Source organism: Staurois parvus, unplaced genomic scaffold (genome assembly GCF_062004578.1).
Source record: "Staurois parvus isolate SC_StPar_1 unplaced genomic scaffold, SC_StPar_1.0 ptg000131l, whole genome shotgun sequence".
NCBI classification, from domain to species: Eukaryota; Metazoa; Chordata; class Amphibia; order Anura; family Ranidae; genus Staurois; species Staurois parvus.
In genome coordinates, this window is record NW_028317927.1 from 10,710,864 (window position 1) to 10,726,864 (window position 16,001).

The following is a 16,001-nucleotide window of genomic DNA, read 5'->3' on the forward strand; positions in this document are numbered from 1 at the left end:
GGATATTTGGAATTAGTGGATATTTGAGGTTAGGGAGGCTAGTAGTTAGGGGGCTTCAGGGGTTAGGTGTTGGTGGATATTTTAGGTAAGGGGGGCTAGGGGTTAATGGATATTTGGGGTTAGGAGAGTTGGGGGGATTTGGGGTTAGGGTGCTAGGGGGGGTTAAGGGGCTAGGGGTTTGGGGGTTATGGAGCTAGGGGATATTTGGTGTTAGGGGGGCTAAGGGTCAGTGGATATTTCGGGTCAGTGGGGGTAGGGGTTAGGAGGGTTCAGGGTTAGGGGAGTTATGGGTTAGTGGATATTTTGGGTTAGTGGATATTTGGGGTTAGGGGGACTAGGGGTTAGGGGGGTTTTAAGGGCTAGGGGTTAGGCGGCTAGGGGATTCTTGAGGTTAGGGGGTATTTGGGGTTAGGGGATATTTGGGGTTAGGGGGCTAGGGGGTTAATGGATATTTGGGGTCGGGGCTAGGGGTTAATGGATATTTGGGGTTGGGGGGGCTAGTGGTTAGTGGATATTTGGGGTCAGGGGGACTAGGGGTTAGGGGGGTTTGAGGTTAGGGGGGTTATGGGTTAGTGGTCTGTTTTTCTTTAGCCCAGGTAAGATGCTTCTGACGTTGTTTGTTGTTCAGGAGCGGCTTGACAAGAGGAATACGACATTTGAAACCCATGTCCAGGATCCGTCTGTATGTGGTGGCTCTTGATGCACTGTCTCCAGCCTCAGTCCACTGTCTCCAGCCTCAGTCCACTCCTTGTGAAATTCCCAACACTTTTGAATGGCCTTTTCCTGACAATCCTCTCCAGGCTGTGGTCATCTCTGCTGCTTGTGCACCTTTTTCTTCCACACGTTTCCCTTCCACATAACTTTCTATTAATGTGCTTTGATACAGCACTTTGGGAACATCCAGCTTCTTTTGCAATTACCTTTTGAGGTTTTCCCTCCTTATGGAGGGTGTCAATGATGGTTTTTGCACAACTGTCAGGTCAGCAAACTTTCAAATGATTGTGATTCCTACTGAACCAGACTGAGAGACGATTTAAAGGCTCAGGAACCCTTTGCAGGTGTTATGGCTTAATTAGCTGATTAGAGTGGGACACTTTGAGCCGAGAATATTGCACCTTTTCACAATATTCTAAATTTCTGAGATTGTGGATTTGGGGTTTTCATGAGCTGTAAGCCATAATCATCACAATTATGACAAATCACGGCTTGAACTATCTTGCTTTGCATGTAATGAGTCTCATATATTAGCTTCACCTTTTAAATTGCATTACTGAAATAAATGAACTTTTGCACAATATTTAAATTTTTCGAGTTTCACCTGTATGTTTTATTTTTTTCCCCAGACATGGCCACAAATGAAAGAAATACGTAACACTGGTGTACATCTCAACCATATGCAAAATTATTTTCAAAAAATAAAATTAACACAGCATGCAAAATTGTCAGCAAAGTGTACAATATTTTGTTATGCAATAGCCTCAAGTTGCCATGACACTTTACCTGCTGTAGTCATGAAGTAGTCAGTGAAAACGAATGTTGGCACCACTGGTGTTGCCTCTAGTTACGCACCATTTTCCCCCTTACAAATTGTGCATCAATGAATCTTCAAACAGGTAGCAATCTTGAGCTCGAACAAAATTTGTGTAGAACACATGTAGCTTTGACAGCAGCAATAGCATTGTCCTTGGTTAGGCCTAAAGGGGTATGCAGCAACCGCCAGTTGTTTGCAAGTATCCCGAATGCACACTCTACAACGCGTCGTGCCCTCGTGAGGTGGTAATTAAATATCCTCTTCTCCACAGTAAGTGAGCGATTGGCATAGGGTCTAAGAAGGTGCTCAGAGACAGAGAAGGCCTCATCTCCAATGAAGACATATGGTAGGGATGGTTAACTTGTGCCCAGAAGTGGACAGTCATTTGGAAAAAGTCTAGAGTATTGTTAAAAAGCATTTGTCCAAATGTTGAATGGGAAAAAATACTTGAGTCTGAGTTGCTGCCATAGAACCAATGTCAATATATGTAAAAGAATCATTTGCATCGGACACTGCCAGCAGGACAAATGAGAAAAATTTCTTGTAGTTAAAGTATTTAGCAACTGGCTTCACTCCATCTACTGCACCCATGCAATTAGGAAAGTTGCAGCAGTCCCAAAAAGCTGTGCTATATTGACCCATTCTTCTTTGGTTGTTTTTTTCATAACCAGATCTTTCAAGATATCCCAGATAAATCTGCATGTTTGATGGACAGTTGCGCTCACGGTTGATTTCCCCAGCTTGAATTCATAATGTAGGCTGGCTAAAGAATTACCAGTAGCTAGGTACCTGAAAGGAAAGAGTAGAATAATTATTTATGTATTTTATTTTTTTTAGTAACTGACATACGTACAAGGTGGTGTAATGTGAGGGATACATACAGGAAGTATCTCAGAGAGAATGTGAGACAAGAAGTGGAGCAGCGGCCACAAATAAACGTCCTTATGTGTTTGCCACTTGACTTCCTAAAGCCGATCCTGGAATTGAGGAGGTAAGCTAGCATCTATCAGAGTTATGTATGTTAATCCTAATAACCCACTGAGTTACTTAAAAATAAAAAATTATATTACAGCACATAGTTAAGTTAGGAGGAGGAGGAGGAATAGGAAGGTTATGAAGAAGGGGAAGATGAGGCAATGTAGCAATGTTGAAGACTTATCTATGGAGCTGCATGTTCTTGATGAATCTACATAATCCATTCCACATGTTCCAGGACCTGAAGAGGCTGAGGCTTCAACTCCAACCAGTCAAAGGTCTAGTGCAAGGTCTACTTTCCGCAGCAGACATTCTGCCTCTAGATCACATAGGTTGGAGAACACGGACAGTGCTGATAGACTGCTTAATATTGTGTCTGGTATTTCTGAACAAATGGAGGCACAGCGCTGTCCACACACATTATTTGCACTCAGTTTGGTGCCCCTTTTGAAGGAGGTTTTACCAGAAAGATACTTTGAGATGCGTATAGCAGTCCAACAGTGTATACACTTCTGCAACCTCAGAATCCAAACAGAAGAAGCATCATCTGCCCCACCAGTAATTCCCCTTCCTTCTGCCCTCAAAACAACCTCACAAACATATACTTCCAGCTTTGATTTCCCCACTAGTATTTACGAAACTCCTCTTTCTAGAATACCTTATCCCTTCACCCATTCTATCCGTAATTACCCCCCTAAGCAGACCTCCTGAACTACCATCAATTTGTTCTCAATTGTCCCCCCCAAGCAGACCTCCCCAACACTACACACCATTTAATTCCACCTTAACCCAATATCTCCCTCCCAGCAGACCAACTCAACTACACGCACAACTGTATCCACAAAGCCCCCCCCCCCAAGCAAGCCTCCTGAACAAGCAACAAATACTCTGAGGTATCCCCCCACAAGCAGATTACCTGACAAACCACTGCCTTCAACATATGACCAATATCCAAGCCCCCCCCCCAGCCCCCCAAAAACCTCCTGATATCAATACAGGGCTGCCTTTTGAACAATATTCCTCCATCCACCATCTACACACCTTTGCACTCCCTAGTCAAAGCTCTACCTCAGCCTCCGCCCCAGGCCACAACATCCCAGCAGTTGACGAACATTTGGAAAACACGTATCAAAATTTGTAGATTTTTGCCTTGAAGACAGCACCTACCTGTTTTGAAATATTTATATTTTTTACAATGCTATGGCATTTTTGGCTGATTTTGTACTACGTTTAAGTTTTGTTACTTTGTGCTTTGGAAAAGCATTGCAATAACAAAAAATGGTACAAAATCAGTTGAAGTGTGATCTTTTTTCTTTGCATTTATTCGTTAGGGGTCAATAGATAACTATTTGCATCACCAATAAAATTACCTTAATGTGACTAGTAATCTTTTAGCAGGCTCAACACTGTTTCTAAAGGTTGTGTTCTGTTGCTCCAAATGGCAGTATAGCAGTCCAAGCAAATTGTCAAAACTGAAATAACAATATATATTATCACAATGAGGGATGGGGAGGGAGAGAGAGATGGGGAGGGAGAGAGGGATAGATGGGGAGGGAGGGAGGGATGGGGAGGGAGAGAGAGATGGGGAGGGAAAGAGAAGCCGGGAGGGAGAGAGGGATGAGGAGGAGGAGGAGTGGGATAGGGAGGGAGAGAGGGATGGGGAGGGAGAGAGAGGGAGGAAGGGAGGGATGGGGAGGGAGAGAGAGATGGGGAGAGAGAGATGGGGAGGGAGAGAGGAGAGACTCTCCTTCCTCTCACATAAGTACTTACCTGTTGACTGTCATGTGTGTGTAATTGAAGAACGTCTCTTCATGTGCACGGAGGTCTTGATACATTACCCTTAACTGTCCACACACCTCCCTGTTTGCTATAACTGGATGGACCTAGTATCTTCACCTTCTCCAATTTTTTTCCCTTTCTATCAAGACTGTTGCAGTAGCAGTCGCAACTGCTGTCATAATTAAGGGCATAGAAGAATGAAACATGCTGAGCCACACACCAAAACACCACACCACCACACTACTCTCTACATAAAAACAAGGAAGTGTACAGGAAGTTAACACCTTTTCTTTATGTCAGCAATGATCCTATTTCTATTGTCAAGAGCAAAGATCGCAGCTGTGTGCCATTTGCATGAAAATCACATTAGTGTGAACCTAGAATCACATTACATTCACAGCTGTCCAGTGACAAACCTCACCGAAAATTTGCACTGTACTCGCACAAAAGCAGGTATTGAATTCCCAAGGAATTGCATCACATAAATGTGAACCTAGGCTCAAGCTTCAAGCAGAAAATTGTTTAGGTGTGAATGAGATCTTAACTGCGACTTAACCTTAAAGATAAACCTGATCATGCTAAAAGCCTGATCCATATGTGTGTGACACTGGCCAAATCACTATGACCTACAAAAAAGTTAGCAAAGATGAGACCTTAAATCTCCAGTACAACTTCTTCCTTCCTCCCACCGCCATAACTAATTGCTGGATTAAAAATAACCCCTCTGTACTTACCTAAAGCTGGTCTGAGTCTTCTCCTTTATTTACTTCCTGTCTTTGTGACATAGATACTTATTTATTTATTTATTTATTTATTTCAGGTACTTACTGTATATATCATCATCAATTTTACGCAGTGCTTTATGTGTGTGTGTATATATTGTACATTCACATCAGTCCCTAACCCGCAATAGGTGTACAATCTAAAGTCCCTAACTTACATTCATACATACACATACTAAGGCCAGTTTAGACAGGAACCAATTAACCTACCAGCATTGTCTTTGGAGTGTGGGAGGAAACCGGAGTACCCGGAGGAAAGCCACGCAGGCACAGGGACAGCATGTGAACTCCAGGCAGGTGGTGTTGTGGTTGGGATTCAAACCAATGATCTTAGTACTGCCAGGCGGAAGTTCTAACCATTTAGCCATTGTGCTGCCCGTACTTCCTATTCGTGGTCCCCAGCTCAATCAGCTGCAGCCATGAATCTCCCCACCCCCATGTAACAAAGGAATGGGGATTCTAGTGACATCACTGATCAAATACGGCCTTGATACCAGTCTTAGTTCATTCATATTAAACACCAATTCTTTAAATTATATGCAGCACCCCAGTTTCATTCATTTCATTACACTTCATAAACAAAGGCTCTTTTATGCAGTCATTGCTGTGACACCTGATTTTTTTTCCAGTGGTAATAGATCTGAATTGAATAGTGGAAGTAGAACAATTAGTACAATAGAACCAAAAGCTCTAAGAAGTGTACTCTAACAAAGAAAAAAAAAACCCTCAAGTTCATATTTATTGGCCAGTGGACAGTTTGATAATATAGTTTTTGAGCTTCTTTTGAATGTATCAGACTATGAAAGTTGTATTACGTTATATAAACTGTCAAAACTGAGTATATAAAACACATCAAAACTAAAACCCCACATTTCAGAGACAAGACAGTTATTTTGAAATAAAGAGTGTATTTTTTCAGCGAAAAAAGCAAAAAAAATGTTCATTCGCTGTAGAGTATGTAAGCACAAATATTGTACAGTCCCTGCACAGTATGTAAGAAGCTTGATTAGGCTACAATGTAAGAGGTAGAGACAAGGCAGGTTTTATCCTGAAATTAAAATTAGAGTGTATTATTTCAGAGATCATAATCACATTCACTGGAGAGTTTATAAGCAGCATGATTAGGCCACAATGTAGGAGGCAGAGATGGGGCAATTTTTGTCATGAAAAGTTAGCGTGTATTATTTCAGAGATGATGACCACAAATTTTGTACAGTTGCTGGAAGTATATAAGCGCTTGATTAGCCCACAATAAAAGAGGGAGAGACAAGGCAGTTTTATAATAAAATAAAAATTAGAGCATATTATTTCAGAGACAATAGACAGAAATATTGTACAGTTGATTCAAAGTGTTTGACCCGCTTTATTTATATACACTTTCATATGTAAACAATGGGTGCCTAGGTATGTTTTTTACTTTATAGTTTATTCTTGTAGTGTACAGTTGTTTCAACAATAAATAATACTGTATTGGTCAATAGATGGAGCAGGGAAATATTATAATATTAAGCCCCGTCTAGTATTCATATGTGATATTTTCAGTATAAAACAAATTATTTACATTTACAGCAAAGGATGTAGCCTATTTACATATAGTTTTACCCCATTTGCCCAGAATAAATGTACATAAACTTCCACTGGATGAATGGACATGCAAATTCTTTATAATTCTTTATAAATTAAGCACTTGCTCCAGTGTCAACTGCATAGCTCTGGATCAGATTCCTCGTAGTAATGTTGGTATATCAATGTATGTCCAATGTCCAGTGCATGTCAGCATGCCACTTATAGTCTCTAAGAAGGGTGCATGTGAGAGTGGAACAATGCAGGAGCATAGATGGGAGACAGCTGTTACCCATAATAGCCAGTGCCTAAATTAGGACACGCGTGACATCCCCAGGTATTATTTGAATAAGACTGCAGATTTAAACATTTTGAAAACAAATTTTATAACTAAACTAAAGCTTACTTGAGATTTTATTGATTTGGGTTCTAATCTATTTTAATGAATCTAATGTCAAAGTCATGTAAAATAAATTATCTTATTGCCATCCAATCATAACTCACATCTCTTCCATCGTCTTATGTGCATACCTGCAAATAAAGAGATTCACTAGGATCCCCTTTTTGTTATTTGCAGAGGAGCCATTGAGGCTGAATCGCTAAAGGAGTTGAAAATGTTCAAATGGTAAATTGTGTGAATATTCAATACAATTATGTAATCAGATGAAATGTAAATCCCTGTTTACTTATTTAGTCTACACATGGAATTGATTCTCTTAGATTGTAAGCTCCAAGGCGCAGGGCCCTCCTAACCCTCTTGTATTGCATTGTATTGTTGCTGTATTGTCTCCATTTTTATTGTAAATCACTGAGCAAACTGTTGGCACTGTATAAATCCTGTATAATAATAATAATGTGAATAATAACACAATCTATTGTGTGAACTTTCTCAACCCATTTAGTAAATCAGCCACATTGCTAGTGGTTGATGTGTAGAAGAGACACAACCTTTAATCCTTCAAGAAAACCTTCACATTTCAAAATCACATACTAATTGTATATACACTACAATACCTTTCTGAGTCAGATGTGTAAACCTTGCAAAAAACATTACCTTTGTTATATTGTGGTGTAAGGAACCTGTCCTTGTCCACTCCATGCTGCTGTAGCTTTGAAACAATATTGAACTAACAACACAATCAATAGCCGACAGGGTGCCTCATATGCTTGTCATTTAATGTGTAATATTAGCAATCTCTCTTGTTGCTAGCCACAGCTTTAAAAAAATGATATAAAAGAAGCACCTTTCAATGCCAATAACTGCAGCAGCCCGATCATTACAGCCTTTCAGGTCTTAGAGCAAAAAATCGAATGAATTGTTTCTGCAACAGAAGACACTAAATACCTCTCTGTGGGTGATGTCTCTGAAGTCTGCTGCCCTCAACATCTAAGACTTGCAAGCAAAGTCTTTAATATTTGACACTTCCAGGAGTATGGAATGTCTGCATTCCCTGCTGTACACTGCAGTTCCTCCATCACTAAAAAACACAGTAATGACATAGGGTCTGGTGGGAGGAACCAATGAGTGCAGTGGGGGATCATTCATCTGGCACACCCATTGGATATGAACATTGTTTCTGTAGCATTAGCACTTGAAGACAGCAGAAAGGAGGCAGAATTTAGTGGCTTTAGTTCAATTAGGATATGGGGATTAAAGCTGAAATCCAAGGATGCAGTTAATTACATTGATGAAATACATATAAGGGAACTGTCTAACCTGCCAAAGGAATTGTATTTTTGTCCATCGAGTCCCGAGCTTTACATAGCTTTGGCACATAGCCCTGTCTAGCAGGAGGGAGACCTGATTTTTCTCTGCTGCAGTTATTTAACACTTGCAGGTTGTGTCCCTTACTCAGCCTTTGATTGGACAGTGAAAAGGAATAACCACACACTGCAGAGCTCATCTCTCACTTTGCTCTCTCCCCCTATCAACATACTCCTTGCACTGCAGCACAGCTGATTGGCTCTTAGTGCTGTTTCTCTCCCTTAGTTTGAATTGCGTGTTCATAGGTGATCCTATTTCCCTCCCCAATATGAAGTATGTTTTCAGAGGCTCTTCAACACACAACACAAGATTTCCATGTTATTCTATTGTGCCCATTCACAATAGAAGAAAAGTACAGGAGCTTCCTTAGGGCAAGCTTGTACTTTTCTATCCCCTATACTATATGTATATATGTAGCCCCAGTCTGCAATGTTGGAAGAGAGAAGCGGCTGCAGTTTCCTTGTGTCTGCTGCTCCTCTTGTTCATGTGGCTGAAGAACATAGTAAAAAATGCTTCTATGCTGAGGATTATGTGTCTGGCCAGTGAAGGAAAGTATTCACAGACAGTCATGTCCATGAAGAAGCCACATGACTCGTGGCATAACGTGTAGGACGGAAGCTTGTGACGTCTTTTCTGGTGCGTGCAGGAGCCACCATCTGTGTTCACCCTGTTTTTCCCTTCAATGCTTGCAATAGGTTGTGTGAACCTTGTATCTATGTGAGTGGCATTTTTTATACACTATGAAGAGTTCCTTGTTCCTTATCTTTTGAGCACCTATCCATCAGAGTGGGGACGTAAAGGATTGTTCCTGAGAGTGCCTGGAGAGACCTGTGGAAGCAGAGGATCCAGTGGGATTCATATTGAGCGCATGTTTTCTATGGGTCAGCTGTTAAGGTGAGCGTGCACGGAAGGTGGAGGAGCACGATACATTTGCACAACTATTGAAGTCACTGGTGCATTACTTAAATGTTGGAAGAAAGAGACTGTTATATCACTTTTGGACTGCATTTTGCACTTTATTAAATGTTATCTATCATTCACCATTTATCTGTTTTTTGTATATATTCAGTAGAGTTGCTTATCTATTTTTTTTTATGCACTTTTTGTGAATATCTAGCCCAGTTGAACATTTACTTGACTCATCACATATTTATTCCACTGGGGGGCTGATTGCTCAGCACGGCATTTGTTTTACAATCATTTAATACTGTTTTTGTTGATTTTCCCACTTTATGCTTCAGGTCAGCTGGGTGTTTATTACAGCTCAGTCAGGTGTTTACTGCTGTTGTGATCATGTTTTATTCCTGATATACGTTGCACATATTTTACTGTTTTTGTTGTTTTTTACACTTTATTCTTCAGCTCAGCCTGGTGTTTATTATAGGTTGGCCAGGTGTTTATTGCTACTTGATTTGGGTTTATTTTTCATATATGTTTCACTTATCATTTGCATTTAGTGGCTCAGCCAGTTTTTCATTTTTATTTACTATTGACTTTATTTGTTTCACAGATGTATTCTATTACACATTGGGTTTGATGCTCAGGAAAGGGTTTATTTATTATTAGTGAATTTTTTGGGTCACTAGAGGGCAGTGCAGCACTTTTTTTGGGAAACTCTAACTTGTAGTTTACTAAACTTGTGCGTAGTTAGAAGCAATGATGCAAAAGTCAGGATGGCAAAACACATGCGTACACTGTACAAACATATGAAAGCTGCACAAACATGGACCTTCACATGTCTCTGTGAGAGAGTCAATCTAAGAATCACTATTTCAGTAAAACAGTAAAGAACACAAAGAGCCACTTGTGATTATCCTCATAGACAGCGTCCCTCACAGTGAGTCCAGAGTTGCACTGGTAACACAGGTGAACAGCTGGAGGGATCCAAGGCCTAAGGGCAAAAATCCCTCCACTGGAACTGGAGTTCTTTGGAAGCAATAGTGAGGGGCTGCCCACAGTAGCTGGGTCTTCTGGAGAAGCTGCATGCCGTTTGACTTTGGCCTACCTGTACACACCCTGGTTCTGACAATTGAAGGCCTTTCACCTGGCTGCAAATTACTTTGCCAGCTACCTCTGCCTCACGGAGCTTCACAAAGCTGAGGACAGGAAGCTGAGAAATGTATATTTCCTGGGCATCCAAGAATCCACAGAGTTGTAGGAAATGGAGTCAAAACAGCCCATGCTTGCATCTGACATGGTAAGTAAATGGACACTCTGAAGAATTGTCTTTGATATTCCATTATTTTAGGGCTTAAGGACTGCTCTTAAAGTGTATTTATAGTCAAACTATAAACTTTGTTCGCTTTGGAAAGAGTAATTGGCTGCAACATCTCCCTTTAACCTACTCCTATTAAACAATTGACTTCTGTTGTGCAGGGGAGCCTATATACTAATTGAAATTCAGCCTTCCTTTGGGGAAATTAGCCATTTCTGTAATTACCAATAAAGGTCTGCACACTACTATAATCTGCACTATTTTTTATCCAACAATAAAAGATTTTATTAGGATTCTGGAACCCTTCTACAGAGTATCATTCTGCTAGTACAATTCTCCTCTAGATGCAGTGCTGCTAGTATGTCATTAAACTATACTAACAAACTGTACACAGTTACTTTATTTTTATGTTTCATTGGCCAAATGTTGTGGCTACTCCTATTATTATTATTATTATACAGGATTTATAAAGCACCAACAGTTTGTTCAGTGCTTTACAATATAACGGGAGACAATAAAGCAACAATACAGTTCAATACAAGAGGGATAGGAGTGCCCTGCTCCTTGAAGCTTACAGTCTAGGAGATTGTCAATTGCATTCTCATATAAAAAATAAATTCAAATAAAAAATGAACTATATAGACTATGCACTGCACTTTTATCTATATATTTTAAAAATGAGACATCCCTACCTTTAGCCAAAACAAAGTTTTCACAATGATGTTATGCTTTAAGTCTGCCCATGAGACACAGATTACAATGTGCGCTTTGGTTGGAAAGGCTAATTAGTGCTCAAATAGCAGAACTCAGCAAAGGCAATCCTTCGTTGTCCCTCTGTCACAAATTGGGCATCACTTCTACATATCATATCATCATCTAAATTTCCAACCTGGCAGTAAAACATACCTGGAAGCTTTATGACAATTCTGTAGTAATCCAAAATAATGCTCCTATAAAATAGTGCTCTCTTTATAGAAAGCTGTGCCTTGTTACAATCGGCTTAGTGAAACGAATGTGCCCAACAGCAAAAAAAAAAAAACATGCTAGGATAAAGCAAATTGTCATTAAGAAATGAAGGATACAATGCAATAAATATGATATATCAAAAGGAATTAGCTGTATTTTCTATACAAATAGAATCGCTTTATTGAATCACAGCACTTTCAATTGCACCCTGTCGCCACCAGCATCAGCTGCAATCCTGCAAGTGCCAATAAAAGGAAAAATAAGGAGGTGTAAAATAGCGGATTTATTCATTCTTTGCCAGGTCTGAGATGTGTAATCCTCCCAGGCTAACAATCTGTACCAGATTTAAGAAGCTTGGCTGTCATACTTCCTACATTGACACAGCTGCAAGCTGAAATCACTGCAAGAAGGCAGAGCAAACTTTTATTTTTGTTGACATACAAGATCACTAAAACCTTGTTATCTTCAGTTCTTCAAATAAGCAGATATCTGTGTTTACAAAATATCTGTAACCGGCATTGGGCTTGTCAAGATTAGGATAGCAGCATTCAGTAGTTTTTTCTTTTTTATTGGATCTCTTAATTGGTATTGATATGGTACACAAAAAAAATGATTGGCCTGAACTGTTTCCATGGAAACTCTAACTGTTAGGGGATTTTTTTTATCTCGGTAATTACAAAAAAGGTAGCATATGCCACATTGCATATTTTTTTTTCCTGTGAGTGTCAAATTTTTTTTATTCACTGGCTATACACAGCGATGTGGACCTAGCAGCATTTCTGTGTCCACAGGGTAGTTATGTCTGTCTAGAAGAATCAGCTTTAATATCCTTTTAAGAGAGGTCTAATTATGCATGCCTTTCGTCTAATGACATTTTAGGGAAAATCAGATATGCTTCTTCTATCCAACTTTACTCAGCTCAGATTAGTGCTTGTGGTTAAATTTATGTATGAGATATCCTGAAAGTGTTGAAAGTCACATAAATATACAAACAAGCAAATATGTTAAAACAATGTTTTCATTCATTAAGTCCCTTTCTCCATGTCTATGTAAAAAAATTCACTGTATGGATGTCTTAGGCATTCGCACAAGCACCACAAATTATTTTTTTTAACCATATTTTTTTTTAATATGGTTATTAGCGCCATCTAGTATCCAAAATGTGATTTATATTTTATTTATTTAATTTTTTTAAATTGAGCTGTTTCAGGAAAATACTAAACTATGGGCACTAGATGGAGCTGCCAATCATGGGGCTGAATCATATCAGAAAAAATACGGTGGTCAGTTGTGGTGCTTGTGCGAATGCTTAAGACATTCACACAACAATTGTTTTCTAAATAGACCCCACAGAGCACAGCTGTCAAATCATGTGGGTATCTGTTATATGGAGCCTAAATACTAGACCCCTAAACAGAAGGGTTGTAATTACGTGTGATGGGCCCTCGTAGCAATACCATTACCCGGACCTTCAGCTTCTCCAATCTCCATTTAAATTGCATTTTCTCTGCATATACAAATAATAATATATTTCATGGCAATTACCTAAAGGTTACCAAATTATATATGCATTTATTTAGTCCAAATTTATTTTCAAATAGCTATTGCCACTTGCATAAATCACTATGTATTCAAACAGTTCTAGGTCCCCGTTGCATCTGGGCCCCACCACAGTTGCATTGTCTGCTATGGTTATAGTTATGCCCTTACTGAACATCATGCCTTGCCCTAATATTTACTGTATGTCCACAGTTCTGTGTATGTCACAAGATCTTTATTCCCCTTTGTCAACCCACTCTATTGATAGCAGTTACAGAACAGTGCATATCTTAAAGTCTATGTCTGGGCAAACATATTTTTCTGCACAAACAGATTACCTATTGGCCCTGGCAGAAATCAGTAGCCTCCCAACTTCCTTTTTTAAGCTAACAACACTGCGTCTGCTGCAGTGAAATAAAAAACAGTGTTGTCAGCCCTGCCTGAGCTCTTGCTGGGCCCTGCTGAACTACAGAACTCCCCCCCCCCCCATTTTTGTTATGGAGATGAGAACACAAATAGATGCTTTGAAGTTCAGCAGGGCAGAACTCAGGGAGGGATAACAACACTGTGTGGGATTTCATTGCAGCCTTGGAAGCCTTGTCAGCTTACTATGGCAATTTACTGGGCTGGTTGTGGGTGTAGGAATTGGAATTGCACCTTTTTCCTCTCCCACAACCACCCACAGCCAAATTGTGCTACTCTTACAACACCCACTGCTAATGGCACACCCATGCATCTCAACCCACAGTGTTTTTGTGGGTGTGGGAACTGCAGGGAAATCACTTTGTCAAAATGGTTGCATGGACCAAACAATTTCACTGCCGGCCACGTTTTTAAAAGGTGTAAGCACCTTTTTTCTATGGGATACGGGGGCACAGCAGCCCATTCAAATGAATAGGCTGCCATGCCCGAGCAAACGAGAGCTGCATGGCCCACAATAGTGTCAACCTAGCCCTAAACGGGACTGATATTTCTGCTTGGATATGAAGAAAATACAACTGAATAACAGCACACACAGATATCTCTGAATATTAAATTGCACTATTTTACCAGCATTATAGAAAGACTTCATTAGATGCCACATATACAAATAACAATTACAAAAGTAGTTTTGCATTTAAATATTATTACGTGTTCTTTCTATTTCAATTTGCTGCTGTCATTTTCTGCCATAAAACCTACATGTTGCCTTGCAATAAGGCAACTTTTAGTAGTTATGTAGACTAGATGTAGAACAGGGGTCTTGAATTAAAATTTATGGAGGTACGGTCAGCAAAATTTCCTTCCAGCAGAGGTCCAAATCTCGTAGCGATATAACAAATCACAGTCCTCAGGTACATTATCATCTTTAGCGTACCTTTTTTTTTACTCCCCTCTACATTACAGTCCCCTCTTTAAAGAAGTCCCACAGTGTCCTCTTAACCCCTTTACACCACAGTGCCCCTTAACAAACCACAGCGTCCCTGAACACACCACAGCGTCCCTTAACACAGCGCCCTTAACACACCACAGTGTCCCTAACACCACAACCTCTTTTAACACAACACAGAGCCCCTTTTAATGCAAGCCTTCCACTGTACAGACCTATATTACCTTAGGCAGGGCAGAGACACTAATCCTTCTGGAGTGTCCTCTCCTGGGCCTCTGGCCCGCCATCGGTGTCATCCTCATGGTTGGTGGGGTGTGGGGAGCGGGAGCTGCCTAGGTTGTTGTGTTAGCAGGTGGGTGGTTGCCTAGCTTGCTGGTGTGGGGGGGCTCCTGCTTTCTGTCTCGAGCTGCAGAGAACAGAGGTCGGGTGTGGGGAGCTGTGGGTCGGGACTGTGGAGGCGGGAGCTGGTGATTGCCCGGCTTATTGGTGTGTGGGGACTTCCGCTTTCTGCGGCTCGAGGCAGAGGGTGGGAGTCTTTTCATGTTGGCAGGGCCGGGCGGTCGCCCACTTGTTGACATGGTGACTTGGGCAGCTCCCGACCCTCAATCCCGATCTGCAGCTCTTCACATCCGACCCGCTGTGGGAATTGTGTCGGTGGCTGGGTGGGGGGCCCGGGACAGGGCACCTGATGGTGGCTTGGCTGGGGTCTGGACAGGACTGTCTCTCAGTCCGGTTCCAGACTGCGGTCCACCATTTAGTGATCACTAATGTAGAAGATCGCCTTATTTGAACTTTGGTTCTGGAGAAGGATTTTATGCATGCCAGGGACAGCCCATACAACTAATATTTCAGTTTCAAAATGGTTATGTCACTAGAAGCCCAAATAATAAGGTTGTAACTCTCCTATTTTGTCACACTGTTAGAAAATGGAGATCACTGGAGAGGGAAATAAAGTTTGGGAATATCAAAGGCACCAGGAGAAAAGGTAGACCAGCTACTAGATCAGTGGTTCTCAACCTTCCTAATGCCGCGACCCCTTAATACTGTTCCTCATGTTGTGGTGACCCCCAACCATAAAATTATTTACTCTTTACACATTGGAAATGTGTTGTTCGATGGTCTTAGGTGACCCCTGTGAAAGGGTCGTTCGACCCCCAAAGGGGTCGCGACCCACAGGTTGAGAACCACTGTACTAGATGGTCAGGCACATTGACTACAGCTGTGGGAACAACGCTGGAAGATCTCACAAGACTAACACAAAACCGACTTCTTTTTCAAATTTTTATTCATCAAGTGGCTAGGACTCAGACTCAAGTTGACAGCACTTAAAAAAAATATGGTAACTTTTAGCAGTTATTTAGACTATTGTATCCCTTGCAATAGCAGTTTCATATTCAGATATGTATTTTCTAAGTCTTATACTTGCTTAAAGTGATGCAGATAATGCATTTTTTTATTATGACAGCATTGAGAATCAGATGGTTATAAAAAGGTCAGATATGCCCATTCAGATAGTA

General features: G+C 40.7%; 1 pseudogene across 1 annotated transcript; it reads right to left on the reverse strand.

Annotated features, from left to right (window-relative positions):
* Positions 1–689: 689 nt before the first annotated feature.
* LOC149466387 (uncharacterized) lies at positions 690–4,463 on the reverse strand (annotated as a pseudogene). The gene is made up of 2 exons (XR_016312089.1): positions 4,277–4,463; positions 690–2,320 (listed from the first exon to the last, which is right to left on the reverse strand). The product of XR_016312089.1 is annotated as an uncharacterized LOC149466387 (transcript).
* Positions 4,464–16,001: the final 11,538 nt, after the last annotated feature.